Here is a 16213-nt window from a genome sequence, read left to right on the forward strand (position 1 = left end):
TCTAAAAATTTTATGGTAAGAAGATATGTGAGTCTAGTTTCAGGAAAATTAACAGTTCTTAATTTGGAGTTCTGTAGCTCCAGATAAAAATAATTTAGTGATACTGACTCAGATAGACAGCTTTGAATATACATAAGGGTGAATAGAGAAACTATAGAAAATGTTATTTCTAAGAATGTTAAGTACACTAAGGATGTGGAATGGAGAGGAGGAGGAGGAAATTAAATATATATATATATAAATAATTGGTTATATGATTGATTATAATCGATAAACGTGGAAATAGAAATGATGCTTACATTTGTATGTTATTGATCATGGTTTAAGCTCATATTGGAAAATAAAGTTTCATAGTATGTATGTATGGTATATTTGGTATATGATTTGGTATAAAGTAAGGCCATGAATGGTATATGGATTAAATGCACTAGCTTGCGACTATGGTTGAATGATATGTTATTGTTTTGTGTAATATTCGTAGGAAATGGGTGTGGAAAGGAAATGAAATACTAAGTTCATACTTGAAGAATAAAATGACGAAAAAGAGGATGATGAGTTGATTCGATGTTGTTATTTAAGCTTAAGTGATTTTTACATTGGAATACTAAGAATTTTATAAATGTGTTAATGAAGGGTAAAATCGATAAACATTAAGTTAAATGGTGAATACGTATTAGTATTGAACTTAATGATATTGAATTGTACGTGAATTAAATGGAAGTTTCTAGTGATATGTTTTGAATTAAAAGAATTATGGTGGTATTGAAATGTATATTGGATTGAGAAATTGATTTGAATTGTGAACATGAGAAATTGTGAATTGAACGAAATAAAAATGAAGCATTGAATTACATGAGTAAGTATCGGGTCTCGTAGGCCTTATTTGTTATAATTATAGTATTTTGAAGTTATAATGTAAAGATTTATAAAAGCATGTTAATAATTTGGAAAACCTTAATTTGAATGAAATTTTGTAACTCGGTTTAATACGTATGCAAATGTATGTGTTCTAGTAATGCCTTGTACCCTATTCTGGCATCAAATACGGGTAAGGGGTGTTACACATCACCCCTTAGATGTTGACATGATATGCCACACCCCAAATTCTTAAGTTATGTTGGAATGGTAATTTTGGGGATTAATTTGAAAATAATACAAATTGAGCGGGCTCTAATGGAAATAAGTAAGAAAGATGGACTGGTTGTGGAAAGGTTGGAAGTCAACCTTGGTTCCGTTACATTTGAACTAGAGAGTTCTTAGTGGGAGACAAGATGATTATAAATTTGCACACTTGGCTATTGAAATTAAGATCGGTAAAGGAAGTGCGTTAGTATATAAGGGAGAGTTATTATTCTCTAGTATAGTTCTTTCATTCTTTCTTTATCTTTTTCATTGGTTTGGTTGAAAGAGAGAAAGATTAAGAACGGTCTGCATGGAGGACAGAAGCTAAAGTTCGTATGTAAGCAATTGATAATTTACCAAGCTGGTAAGCTTTTTAACTTTTATGTGTCACAGAGTTCAGAAAAAGAAAGAAAGTTAAGGATTTTAATCATCGATCGATTCTATCCATTATGTGTGAAAGGCTCTGTTTAGCCGGATATGCGATCTTTTGTGTTCAAGATGTCAGGTGGACTGAATGAAATCGAGTAAATTGAATCATTCTCGAAGGTGTGTGAGTAAATAAGTAATGGTGTATTTGATGACAATGTACTAAGTACAAGTAAGTCAGTTCAAGGTTTGTAAATAATATGCTAATGAAGCGCAAACTTAGTTGATTTATGCTAATGTCAGTTATGATTACTCACTAAGTTCATTAGAACTTACAAGTGTTATATTGTATTGCAGGTATTAAGGGAATTTGAGAGTTTGAGGAGGGACTAGGCCAGAAACAGCTGAGCTTAGACAATTTACTTTTTGTTGTACTATGCATACAGTGGGGCGAGCTAGAGGTGAAGTCTTAAGTTAGACATAAGTTGATAATATTACAGGGTTGTAAGATTCATTTTCTTAAATTTACATAAAGCTGTCCGCATTTTGAAGTTACTTTGTAAAATTTTACTTTCTAAAAATAATTGTAATTAAGTTCATGAATATTGAGTGGTTAATTTGATAAATTGTGTTTTCATATTACTTTTATTACGTGATAAAAAATTTTGAATTGCAATAAGAATTAGTTAATTAATTTTGTATATTTGAGTGTAGCACCTTGTAGTATGAATCCGTCAATCAGGTTAGGTATGAGGTGTTACATGATAGCCATTAGAACATAGCTCAGTGTGATAACGACAACAACCATCAAGGATTGGAACTAGCAGAAGACTGAAGAAACGTCGACGTCTAAGTATAAAAGATCAACAACAGGGATTCACTTGTCATCAGAGACAGCAGAAGGAAAAGGATGGGAGACACCAATAAATCTCCAGGACATTGCCTTTTACGGATGACCAAAGGCAAATATTGATTTGTAGAGTAAACTGGCATCGACCCAGTTGCCGAGCAACTGTTCAAAGTCAATCCAAACTAAAAGGTTTGAGGGAAAAAGAAAAGGGACATTCTAGAGAGAAGGATGAGAAATTTCCTAGAGAGAGCCTTTAATGATTGATTTTGATGATCATTATACTTTAAAAAATATCTATTACTATGTGTTGATTAAAGAATTTTTTAAGAAACCTAATACGATACAGTATACCAATATTTGATATTTTACTTAATTATTTTAATTTTATTTATCAATTAGAGCTACATTTGTTGATGAATGAGCATCACATTAGGCATAATACCAACAAAAAATAATGGAAAACAAACAGTACTTTCTTAGAATAAGTGGTATGCTTTTGTGTTGGATTAATAAAAAAATTGAAACTTAAAATTAAGGATTGTACAAAAAAAAACCTATATTTGATCAATTCTGACTCGACCCGATAATGTTGATTTTTAAAAATTAGATTTGAGACGGATTAGGGTGGGTAATTTTTAATTGTGGTCCCTACTCCATCTCAGGATAATTACAAAATTTCTCTTAATATAATATATTAATAGGGTAAACTACTAAAATAGTCACTTTTGTTTGCCTCAGGTTACATTTTAGTCAGTTAGGTTATAGTTTTGTTATGAAATGGTCACTTTGCCATTAAGAGTTGTTTCCTCCTAAATGACAGTACGATGTGATAGTTAAAAAGGGTTTTAAATGCCAATGTGGATGTTTAGCTGGGATGAGAAAAATTTAATTTTTTAATGAAAATAAAATACAAAATTTTGTCCTAAAACCCAATTTTCTTCAGTTTAAAAAAAGAAACAATAATTGGGTTTTTTCGTTGCCATCAGAGGAAAGAAGGGGAGAAGAGTAGAACGACATAGAAGAAGAAGAAAAAGGAGAATGAGAAGGAGAAGGAGAAGGAGAAGGAGAAGAAGAAGAAATAGACACACCAACCTCTAGACTTGCTTGCTATTGCGGTTGTGCAACTATGTTGAGAACTTAATGGTCGAATGAAAATCTAGGTAGGAGAGTTTTTGGGTTTCCAAATATGGGAATGGGATAAGGTGTTATTGGCTTTTTCTATTGGTTTGATCCACCTGTGACACCTCGTGTAAAGGTGGTTCTTGTTGGACCATTAAGGAAAGTGAGAAACTTGGAGAGGGAAAAAAGAAAGGAGAGAATGATTTAGATTGTTGTAATTATTGTGTTTCTTGTATTGCATTGGGTATGTAGGGTTTAGAGGTTGCTTTACAGTAAATGGGAGGTTGTTGTGAGAGTAAAAAGAAATGAAAATTAAGTTGCCTTTATTGGAAACCACATGTTTGTAACTTTTTTTTACTGGAAAATCCCAGAGAAAGGTTGCTAATAATGCTCAGAATCTGTACAAAAACAAATCTCAGAGAGTCAGAATGGACAGACCTTAGTGGGTTGAGGCAGCTATGGGTGTGGATCGGACTCCGAATTGTGCTTCCTGTTATAGGTGCCATCTGGGTGAGTGTTGGAGGAAAGCGGGTGCATGTTTTAGATGTGGATCTATTGAGCACTGTGTTAGAGATTGTTTGCAACAGTCTCTTAGACAGGTGCATGCTTCAGCTTAAGAAGGGAATTAGAGATTAGTCTATGCAATTAGGCGATGAGAGGATCAAGACACATATGGCGGCAATACAGGTACTTTTACGATCCATTTCAGTTGTACCTTACATTGATTAAGAATTTTTTGTACCCAAGTGGTTGTTGTAAATGGTGTTTCTAAGAATCTAGGGTAGAAGGATAGTTAGTGAATTTCTTTTGAGAGTTTTTGGAGACAATCCGGGATAATGAATAGGAAGTTCGCTAGAAGTATTGTTTGGATTGGGAGTGAAATATTGTTTGGATTGCATTAAAATCAGAGTTGCAAAATAGTAGCGTGGTGGTCAGTTTAGAATGAGGAGTTTCAAATGTTATAGTTAAGTGAATGGTGTGGCAATGAGAATTTCGAGGATCAAATTCTTTTAAGGAGAGAGTTTTCACATCCCAAAAACTAGGTTAGTAGAAATTGAGTTAGTGAAACCAAGAGTGGTCACATTCTATTTTTGAATTACAGTTGTGAAAATTTTGCCAAGTGTATTAATCTAGTTCAGTGGTTAGGTGTTGTGCTTGTCTGTGAGAGGCTCTGGGTTCGAAATTTTTTCCTTGAAATTTTTTCTATTTTTGTCCAACTCCTATCCTTGAATGTCTGGTTTATAAATTATTTTCACTCAATTGATGATAAGAATAAGGCTGCTAGTTTAGTAGTAAGGCTTTAGCTTACCCAGAAGTTCTGTGTTCGAATTTTATGTGTGCAAAGTGGAAATTATTTGTTTTAAACTCTGAAGAAAATTCTGATGTGGATAATTGATAGGAGTTAGTGGGTAGTTTTTTTTAGTGAAGGTTTTTCTTCTAATTCTTCTCCTTTCAACCGTCTCTCCCACTCTCCTTACTAGTGACGTCCTTTTCTTTATCTCACCCTACTCTTCCATTTTTGTTTTCACATAACTGACTATTAAAAATTTCTTTGATTTCTTTCTTTCTTCTCCTTTTATTTTCTTTCATTTTCCTATTTCATCCATTTTTCTTTCTTCCAAAACTTCCCTTAATTCATGTTCTCTTGCCGTATCTAGGCGTTTTGCTCTAAGTCGTCACTCTCTCTTGGATTTGTTGTTGTACGGATTCTAAACGTTTTGTTAGTAAGTTTGTATTTGAGTAAGTGATTTCAAATTTTGGATGTGATGCTGTTCATCTTTTTCTTTTATTTCACGAAAGGTATAAGAAGGTTTGGTTTAATCTGTGAGTTCGACTTATCGGTTTCGATATCTTTTGAATCAGGTGAAGATTTAGAAGCAAATAATCTGTCGACGAGATAAGATTGTTAGGAACTGTTCCTTCATTGGGGTAAGTGATTGAGTGTTTTGGTGTTGTAATCGAATATCTGTAATCAAGGAAGGGTCGATTTTGTTTTGAGTTTGATGTGTTTGTGCTAACAACTCATTTGGGTGTTGTTTTATGTTATGGAATTGTTGCTTCTGTTTTTTTGGCATTGTTGTAACGCTTAGGTTTGTGCAAGTGAACACAGTCGTTATCAAGTAATAAGTAAGTATCGAGTTATCATCTCCTTATGGATTGTATTTGTGCTAAGTCACTTAATTTGTAAAATTAAATTAACAATTTGGTAAATAAAAACACAATATAGTTGAGAAGTGGCGATTAAAATATATTAGACTAAATGCAATGATCCCTAATGCAAATTATCCTAAGTATGCAAACTATATAAATGAAATAGATTTTAGTAAAATTAAACACAATTTACAACAATTATAACATAAATAAACTAGGACAATTACTTTAATTAAACTCAATTTATTATCAACATGCTTAATAACATTCGGAAAAAAATTCCATGGCAACTCGATCTTTCATGAGTTTGGAAACCACATTAGGTCCTTTCGGAATCCTTTACTTAGTAAATACGCATTTTACTGATCCTTATTTACTAAGGGTTTCTTAGTATTCGTGTGAAGTAACAGGGATGTGACAGGTTTGAAACAATTTAATCACACAAATCTAAAAACTATGCAGATAACAGAGCTTGGTCAGAGTTGTTATGCAACTTACAATTTAATCAGGTCAGGATCTAAATTGAGCATGCACATTTCAATTATGTGTCCATTAGCCGTCGTCTGGTCAAGATCGTTCAGCTAATTCAGGTGCATTCCAATCACGTATGAATGAAATACAGACTTGATTTTAATTGAAAACATGATTGATTGAGGCACAAACATTATAAGTATGAATCAAATAAATATTATTTAATCAAAGCAATCATCCTAGCTAAAATAAAATTAAGCTAACATTGTTGTAAACAAGAACAAAGAAAACATAACAAACATCTTTAGATTAAATTAAAGAAAAGAAAGATTAAACCCAATTCAGAGTGGCTGTGTCACCTAAGACTCTGACTGACGAGACTCCTTCGCTTCTTTGCTTTGCTCCTTTGCTGATGGTTCTCTAAGGTGGCCGACCAAGGGTTCTTTAAGAGGCTAATTTTGCTAAAAATCCTTATGCAAGGTTGATGATAGACGTGAGGGGGAAAGATAGCTAAGAGAGTTGAGAGAGGAGAGAATGATGAATGAGTGAGGGATGATTGAAAAAGTGAGAAATGAGCTCTTATTTATAGGTGAGGCAAGGGAGCTAGTTAGCTAAAAATAGGAGTGTCCATCTTTTGAAACTTCTTCCAATGATGGCCGGCCATGAACTGAGGAGATGTAGCTGATTCTGCTTGATTCTTGATCAATTTGAGTGCCACCACAACTTAGGACTAAGACTTGATAACTAGTAAATCTTCGAGAAAATTTCTGATTTCTTTAACTCTTTGAGGACCTTGTGTAATTAAACCAAAAATTGATTTATGATCGATCAACCATGTGCGGCTAAAAATTGGGTTGACTTGGTCCCCAATTTGGACAGTTTTGCAATTAGAAGAAAACTCTCATACCTGTCCAAAAATAGTAGATAATTTAGAGGACCAAATAATATAATTTTAAACATTTCAATTAATTAATTTACTTAATTAATTAAAACCCAATTTATTAATGAAATATTTAAAATGAATTATTAAATATAACTTTATATTTTATTATTTAATTTAATCATGCATGGCCCACTTTATAGCTTAAAAATATAATATGCTCAAACTAATATAAAATAAGCCATTTTATGCATGAAAACTATATAATAAAGCATAAAATCACATTTTAATAATTTCCATGTCCCAATTTCATATTTTCACATATTTCATTAATTTATTAAAGAATTACTTGGTTTTAACAAAAAAATTAAGTAAAAACGTGATGAATTATATAGGAAAAATCCTATATATTTTTCAGTTTACACACTCCCAAACTTAAATCATTGCTCGCCCCGAGTAATGTTCATGCACAACACATGGTGCTGCTAAGGAAAATTTTGCTAAGAGTGTAAGTAGCATCAATCTTCATCTCATAATCATGCATTAATAAATTCATGCTCATAGATCTTCTTTATTAACTAGTAACTCATAGACAAACATTTTGAAAATTTTATTCTAAGTTTCAAGATATGCCAACTTGATTCATAGTTTGCATGTATGTTATAGCCATAGATAATATTCTTCATTCAACACAATTTCTCATCAATGAAGCAAAACAATCATAAAACTTATTTATGATCTTCATATGTTGAAGTTAATACTTTCTCTCCACTGATGTAGGTGACATAATTATCAAATTAATAGGTCTTTTATAAGGTTGTAATGAGACTCGGTTAAAGGTAGGGATTTTAAGAGATGGGACATTTCGGTTTCAAAATCTGAAACTTTAACTTGTCTTAGATTTCTCAAAATTCAACCTTTTTCTTCAAATGAACCTTTGGAACTCCCCCAAACTTATTTTGAACTCATACTCATATATTTTCTTTTTGGAGACTGAACAAACTTTTCTTCACTTTGTCTTTTTTTTAAGCATGATCACATACATCTTCTGAAATTTTCCCTCAAATGTTAATTACCAAGACAACTTTAGTTAGATAACTTCAAAAGATAGAGATACAGCTTGTAATGTAGGTTTATTACAATGAACAGACCTTTAAGCTCAAAATTATAGTTTCAAGGGTCTAATATAATAAGGTGGGCTTGAAAAGGCTCAAATGATCCAAAGAAAAATGGTGCCTATATTATTTTAGATTTTTATGTCTCTTAGGATTTCACCTCAAGAAAGTTACTAAGTCAATTCTAAAGATATAAACCTTAATGCATGTCTAATCTCAAGAGAAACTAAGTTTTCATTGCAAACATTACCTAAGACTAAGATCATAAAAACATTCCATTCTTCATGATAACATACAATCACCTAGATAAAATCATCATTCATGCTTGCATACAAGCTATCTTATTAAAAAGAATTTCTCTAAACATTCATTTATTAAAACATACTTATGAAAGAAATGATTTGAAACATACTTGAAAATTTTAAAAATTTGAGCAATTTGCCTTACCCCCTTTAAAAAGAAGTAATGTCATTATTGCAAGAACAAAGTAATGAATGAAAACTGAACACCAGGTAAGGTTGTAAAGAAAGAGAGGTGAGTCATTAAGACTACTTAAGTACCAAGTCTTCCCGAATAACCCAATCCTAGACATGTTCATTCCTATTACCATATCACTTAGTCTTATTCTTTCTAAAGAAGTTCTAAGTTTGTTCATGATTGCTATGTTTTATTCTACAGAAATTAAATCCTAATTATGAAAGAAATAAATTCCTAAAGACCTAAAAATAATTGAATAAATAATAGGACAAGAATCCCCCATTTTATTTTTTTGACTTATTCCCCTTGTCTTCTTTAGCTCCATCTCCGCTTGCATAATCAGTATCTTCCGTCCATGTCTCAAAGATAACATCTAGGAACTCAGGAACAAAAGTATTAAAGATATTCTTAAAAGTATTTCGAATTGAGTCATCTCTAATTTTTGCATATTTCCAGTAAGTTTGTTGTTGATTGTGCATGAAGTTGCAAATATCCATCAAAATTGACAACTCCGATTTCCTTGATGTACTTGTAGAAGTCGGCATGACAGTTGTATATTCAGGTTCAACACTTAGCTTGACTGGTTCTTCTTTTGGCTCAACCTTTGGTTCAGGAATGTTTGGTTCCTTATCAGATTCTTCCTCGTCAGTGTCTGTGACTGAATTAGCTTCAGTTTCAGTTCCATCTGTAAACTCCTCTGTATTCGACTTAGTTGGCTCTTCTTGCTCGTCTTGATTCAGTTCATGCACCCTCTCTACTAATATTTCAAGATCATAATTTGTAATGCACCCTTGAACATATCATACCTTCAAATTTTCTTGTGTTTTAACACAGGCCTTTAAGCAAAGTGAATTGATTAATGATAGGAAATAAGCACTTCCTGCCTTCTTTTTAGCACAATCGTGAATCTCCTTGAAGATAATTTTCCCAACATTAATGGAATTTTCTGTCAAAATTGCATATAACAAAAGCATCCGTTCCATCGATATGGTGACACTATGTGAGATAGGCATAAAACTGAAGTGAACGAAATAAAACCATACCTTTGCTACTGGTTTTAAGTATTCTCTTCGATAAGAGTGGGTCCCATACTTTCTTATAATCCATTGGGATCTCGAATTTGTCACAACATCAAGCACTTGTTGAAGAAAATCCCAATTTATATTGCTCATCATAGGGTAGTATTGATCTTCTTCAACATCAGGTAAATTAAACAAATCATTGATGGGCTTAGAAGTAAGAGGTACCTTTTTATTTCGAACGATGACTTTAGTAGCAACTTGCATAGTCAAACTAGCATAGAATTCTCGAACTAGTTCATCATCGAGAAGTGAACGAGCATCATAAAATTGTTGCCACTTGAGAGCATTGATTTTCTCTCTAATCTGTATAGGAACAACCATCAAATCATTACTCTTCAAGTCAAAACCTTTTTCCGGCATCATAGGTTGATGCTTGAAGATTGAATCAAATCTCTCTTTCACTTCTTCATCGATCAAAATCAGGTTTTTAGGAGTAGTCTTTGAAGATCTGGTTCTTTTCCGAGACATTTTATCTTTTCCCAAAAATTCGACAAAGTTTTTGCACAAAAGAGAAAAGAGAAATCGGCAAAGTGGGTAGAACTTGCTACAGCAAAAATCTTGCGATAGCAAGAATGGTGAGGCAACGACGATGACGTGCGATAGTAATAGCGGTGCTTGGGTAATCTCTTTGCGGTGACAATAGGGAATTTTGGTAAAAAGGGAAGAGAACTAGGGTTTCTTTTTGGATTTGAGGTTAACTACACAAAAAGAAGATTTAAGGATTTTTTTAGGGTGTAAGCAAATTGCTTTAAGGGTTATGAAAATTAGTAGAATGGAAAGGGGTTTATATAGGGAAAAATTAGGGCAACATGTTGCAAAAATTTAGCCACAGTAAGGTTACTTGGGCGGCAAACAATGGAAGTGGCGGCACTAGGTGTGGATTTTCCCTCCTTTCTGCTGTCTTGGGCCTTAAATTCAAACTTGTATTTATAGACTTATTCAACAAAGAGAAACTGATTAGTACTTGGGTCAAATCTGACCTCCTTTATTAACATAAAAATTTAAAATTAATCAAAATAAACTAAAATAGAAGAAAAAAAATTTTAAAACTTAATTAGAAATTTTCTTCTTAACAAATTACATTAAATTAATTCCCAAGAAAGGTTGGAGTGGTCACAGCAGTCCCGCTTAAGTTCCAATCTCCTTAGAAAGAATTAATTAAATGTACTTAATTAAGAAAATAAAATCTAATTATTTATTTATTTACAAGACGAGTTCATGAAAAATCAAGGGTCTGTTAATTTGAACGAGGATTCAACTCACTCAACTTCACCATCCCAATAATGTTTGAGACGTTGACCATTAACTTTGAACGTACCTCCATAATTATTGTATAATTCAATAGTTCCATAAGGATAAACTCGGTAGATGGTATAGGGTCCTTTCCATCGGGATTTCAGCTTCCCAAGAAATAACTTCAGCCTTGAATTAAACAACAACACCTTCTGACCTTCTTTAAACTCGCGAAGTTGTATATGAGTATCATGCCATCTCATTGATCTTTCTTTTCATATTTTGGCATTCTCATAGGAAAAAAACCTCAGCTCTTCCAACTCATCCAGTTATAACATCCTTTTCTCACCGGCTTGCTTAAGATCAAAATTTAACTGCTTCAAAGCCTAGTGAGCTTTATTCTCCAATTCTAATGGCAAATGACATGCCTTTCCAAAGACTAACTGATAAGGAGTCATTCCTAACAGAGTCTTAAATGCTATTCGATAGACCCATAATGCAGCATTGAGCCTTCGAGACCAATCTTTTCTGCTAGGGCGTACTACCTTTTCAAGGGTACATTTGATTTCGCGATTCACTCTTTCAACTTTCCCATTAGACTGGGGGTGATAGATAGTAGCAATCTTGTGCTTCACGTCATATTTGTCAAGCAACCACTTAATCCATTTGTTCACAAAGTGAGAACCTTCATCACTAATAATAGTTCTTGGTGTCCCAAATCATGTAAACACATGCTTATGTAGAAATCGCATGACTACCTTAGCATCATTTGTAGGGTATGCTTAAGCTTCAACCCACTTGCATACATAGTTTACAACAACTAAGATGTATTTGTTCCCATACGAATAAAGGAACGGGCCTAAGAAGTCAATACCCCATACGTCGAATAATTCAATCTCCAAAATATTTGTTAAGGGCATCTCATTCCTCATTGATATATTTCAGGTTCTTTGGCACTTATTGCAGTTCTTTACATAAGCGTAGGCATATTTAAATAGTGTAGGCCAAAAGAAACCTGCTTACAAAATCTTTGCTGCAGTACGTGAACCACCAAAATGTCCCCCACTTGGAGATGAATGGCAATGATACAAGATCTCAGCAATATCAGTTCAGCTACACACTTTCGGATAATATTATCTACACACTATTTAAACAAAAACAGATCCTCCCAAAACTAATACCGACTATCATGAAGGAATTTCTTCCTTTGTTGGTGTGTTATTTCTCAAGAAATTATTCCACATGCAAGATAATTGGCAAAATCAGCAAACCAGGGTATTTCATGAATTTGATTCACCTCAAATAAGTGTTCATCTAGGAAATTCTAGTTGATGGGCATACATGAATGAGTTACCTCATCTTGCTCCAACCTCGACAGATGATCAGCTATTTGATTTTTGACACCTTTTCTGTCTTGGATCTCAAGGTCAAATTCTTGGAGGAAAAGTATCCAACAAATTAGCCTTGATTTTGTGTCTTTCTTTGTGAGCAAGTATTTAATGGCCGCATGGTCAGTAGATCCTGTAACTTTGGTACCTAGAAGATATGAGAGGAATTTGTCAAAAGCAAAAACAATATCAAATAGTTCATTTTCAATTACCGTATAATTGAGTTGGGCTCCCGTCAAGGTTCTACTTGCATAGTAAATAGGGTGAAACACTTTATTTTTTCTTTGACCCATCACAGCTCCAACGACATAGTCACTTGCATCGCACATCAACTCAAAAGGTGAGTTCCAATCAGGTGTAACGATTATTGGTTATGAGATTAACCGCTTCTTTAGCTCTTCAAAAGCTTCCAAACATGCTTTGTTGAAATCAAACACTGTATATTTCTCTATCAACAAACACAACGGTTTAGAAATTTTCGAGAAATCTTTGATAAAACTTTGATAAAAATCGGCATGGCCTAAGAAACTTTTGACTCCTTTCATATTCATTGGGGCCGGTAATCTTTCAATTACGTCCACCTTTCCTTTATCGACTTCAATTCCTTTTTTTGAGATCTTATGACCTAAGACAATCCCTTCCTTGACCATAAAATGACATTTTTCCCAATTAAGGACAATATTCGTCTTTCCGCATCTCTTTAGTACCTAAGCCAAATTACTCAAACATATATATCTTAAGTGTTACTAAAAATAGAAAAATCATCCATGAAAACCTTAACAAAATTTTCAACCATATCAGTAAATATTGCCATCATGCATTGTTAAAAAGTTACAGGTGCATTGCATAGACCAAAAGGCATTCGCTAAAAGGAAACGTACCATACGGACAAGTAAATGTTGTTTTATGTTGGTCCTCTAGGGCTACAACTATTTAGTTATATCCTGAATAGCCATCTAAAAAACAATAGTATTCATTACCTGCCAGTCGATCTAACATCTGATCCATAAAAGGCAACGGAAAATGGTCCTTCTGAGTGGCTTTGTTCAACTTTCTGTATTCAATACAGATTCTCCAACTGGTAACAGTTCTTGTTTGAATTAATTTGTTACACTCATTTTCAACAATCATGAATCCACCTTTCTTCGGCACACACTACACCGGACTTACCCACGAACTATCTGAAATAGGATAGATGATTCCTGCATCTAACCATTTGTTCATTTGCTTTCTCACAACTTCTTTCATAATAGGATTGATCCTTTTTTTCCCATCAATTTGAGCGCTTTCAGCTTCTTCTAAAATGATTTTATGCATGCAAAAAGAAGGGTTTATACCTCGAATATTAGCTATGGTCTAACCAATTGCTTTCTTAAATTTCTTTAGAACAACAATTAGTTGCTCCTCTTGATCTTTCGTCAGTTCCGCTAAAATAATCATAGGCAAAGTAGAACAGTCACCTAAATAAATGTATTTCAAATAGGAAGGAAGTATCTTTAGTTCGAGTTTAGGTGGTTATTCAATTGACAACTTGGGTTGCACAAATTCTCTGACTTCCAACTCCAACGGTTCAAACTGTGTGGATTGAAGAAAATTTCCCGGATTGGCTTCCATCAAAGCCATGTTTTCTTCACCTTCTTCATCCTCAAAAGGGTCAAGATCTATGGCTTTCTCCAATGGATATTCTTCAAACTTGCTTTCCATAGAAACCAATGTTTCTATCTCTTCCATAACTAAACACTCTTCTACCGGATCGGGAAATTTCATCGCTTTAAGAATGTTAAAGGTTACCTGATCATTTTGAACTCGCATGGTGAGTTCTCCTTTCTACACATCAATTAACGTTGTTCCGGTGGCTAAGAAAGGTCTCCCAAGGATGATCAATACTTCCTTGTCTGCTTCAAAATCTAAGACAATGAAATTATCAGGAAAAATAAATTAGTCGACGCTTACCAAAACATCCTAGATCTTTCCTTCGGGATATGCTAAAGATCAATCCGCTAGCTGAAGCGTCATAGTTGTAGGTCTTACTTCACCTATCCCTAACATTTTGAAAATAAACTTAGGCATCAAGTTGATACTCACTCCTAAGTCACACAAAGCTTTACCACAGTTGGAGTCACCGATATTACAGCGTATAGTAAAGCTTTCTGGGTCTTTCAATTTTGGGGGGTAGTTTGTTCTGCAAGAACGCACTGCACTCCTTTACCAAGGCAACAGTCTCATACTCACTCAGTCGTTTCTTCTTGGACAGTATAACCTTCATAAAATTCACATAATATGGCATTTGTTCTAAAGCCTCCACCAATGAAATATTGATGTGTAACTGCTTCAGAACATCCAAAAACTTCTTGAATTGCACCTCCTGTTTCTGCTTGTGTTGCTGCAGTCTTTGCGGATATGGAGGTGATAGAACTTTCGGTTAAACCAGATAACTTTCCTCAGTAGGTAAATTTGCATCCAAAGAAGATGTTAAAATATCTGAATTCACTAAGTCAGGGTTTACCTTGTCAGACTTTGCAGATTCTGATTTCTTTGGTGTAGGAACTTCAACAGCTGTTTAATTCTTCTAAACGGACTTATCTTCGACATCAATCAATCGGGGTTCTAGAATTTTACCACTCCGCAATGCCACTGTCTTGATATGTTCTTTACCCAAATTTCTTGGATTCTTAGTATCGCTCAGCAAGGTTCCTTATGGTTTCTTACGTAGCTCCGTAGCTAACTGACCCATTTGGTTTTCCAAATTTTTCAGTACTGTTGCTTGGCTTTGGATCAAAGCGTCATTCTTTGTCATGTATGCTTTCAACAAGTTCTCCAAACTATTTGATGCCTCAGCTTGAGGTGGTTTTAGAGCTTGCTGATTAAACCCTTGAGATTGGTTGGGTCATTACCTCAATAAGTTGTTGTTCGGTTCATTACCTTGGTTGGTCCAAGAAAAGTTAGGATGATTACGCCATGAAGGAATGTAGAAGTTGGACTTGGGTCCTTGTCCACTTCTATTTTGGTATTAGTTCCGCACATAGTACACTGACTCAGGATTTGATGGACAATTCTCAAAAGAATGAACTTCCCCACAGTACACATAGGAAACTATTTCAAACGAACTTGGTGGCTGAACTGCAAAATTATTAGTACTATTAGCGGTTAACTGTTTTAAAATAGAGGAAACAGATGATACCTGAGCTGATAACGAAGTGAGGGAGTCAACTTTATGAACTCTAGCTACGCTTCTTCCTGAAACTGTTTGATTTGTTGGCCACTGATAGTTATTACTCGCGATCCTCTTGATGATCTCATAAGCCTCATTACAAGACTTAGACAAAATTGCACCATTCACGGATGCATCTACCATCAATCTTGTATTTGCATTGAGACCATTATAGAATGACTCCAACTAGATACAATGAGGAATCCCATGATGAGGACACTTACAAAGTAACTCCTTGAATCACTCTCAAGCCTTATATAAAGACTCATCATCCAATTGTTGGAAAGTTGTGATCTCGTTCCTTAACTTAGCGTTTTTGCTAAGTAGGAAATACTTAACCAAAAATCTCTCTACTAATTCTTGCCATGTAGATATGAAACTTGGTGGCAATGAATTGAGCCATGCTCGTGCTCGATCTCGTAATGAGTACAAAAACATCTTCAACCTCAGTGTATCTTCAGTCACACCGACTATTTTGAATGAATTACTCACCTCCATAAACAATCGAAGGTGAATATGTGGATCTTCCGTGGACATACCACTAAATTGGCCCACCGTTTGTAGCATTTGAAACATCACTGGTTTCAATTGAAACTGGGTTACCTCAATATCTGGCCTTCTAATACCTGGGTTTAACTCACTGAAAAGTGGCACAGCATATGGTCTGATGCATCGATCCCTATCATCGACAATGAGGATAGGATTTCGTACATGATCGGTTTTATTACCTTGTTCTTGATTCTGATTT

General features: G+C 34.2%; 1 non-coding gene across 1 annotated transcript; it reads left to right on the top strand.

Moving 5' to 3' along the window:
• The first annotated feature begins 15667 nt into the window (after positions 1–15667).
• LOC128041976 (small nucleolar RNA R71) lies at positions 15668–15774 on the top strand. Its single transcript, XR_008197184.1, has one exon. It is a non-coding gene; the product is annotated as a small nucleolar RNA R71 (small nucleolar RNA).
• Positions 15775–16213: the final 439 nt, after the last annotated feature.

This window comes from Gossypium raimondii, chromosome 6 (assembly GCF_025698545.1).
Source record: "Gossypium raimondii isolate GPD5lz chromosome 6, ASM2569854v1, whole genome shotgun sequence".
Lineage (NCBI taxonomy): Eukaryota > Viridiplantae > Streptophyta > Magnoliopsida > Malvales > Malvaceae > Gossypium > Gossypium raimondii.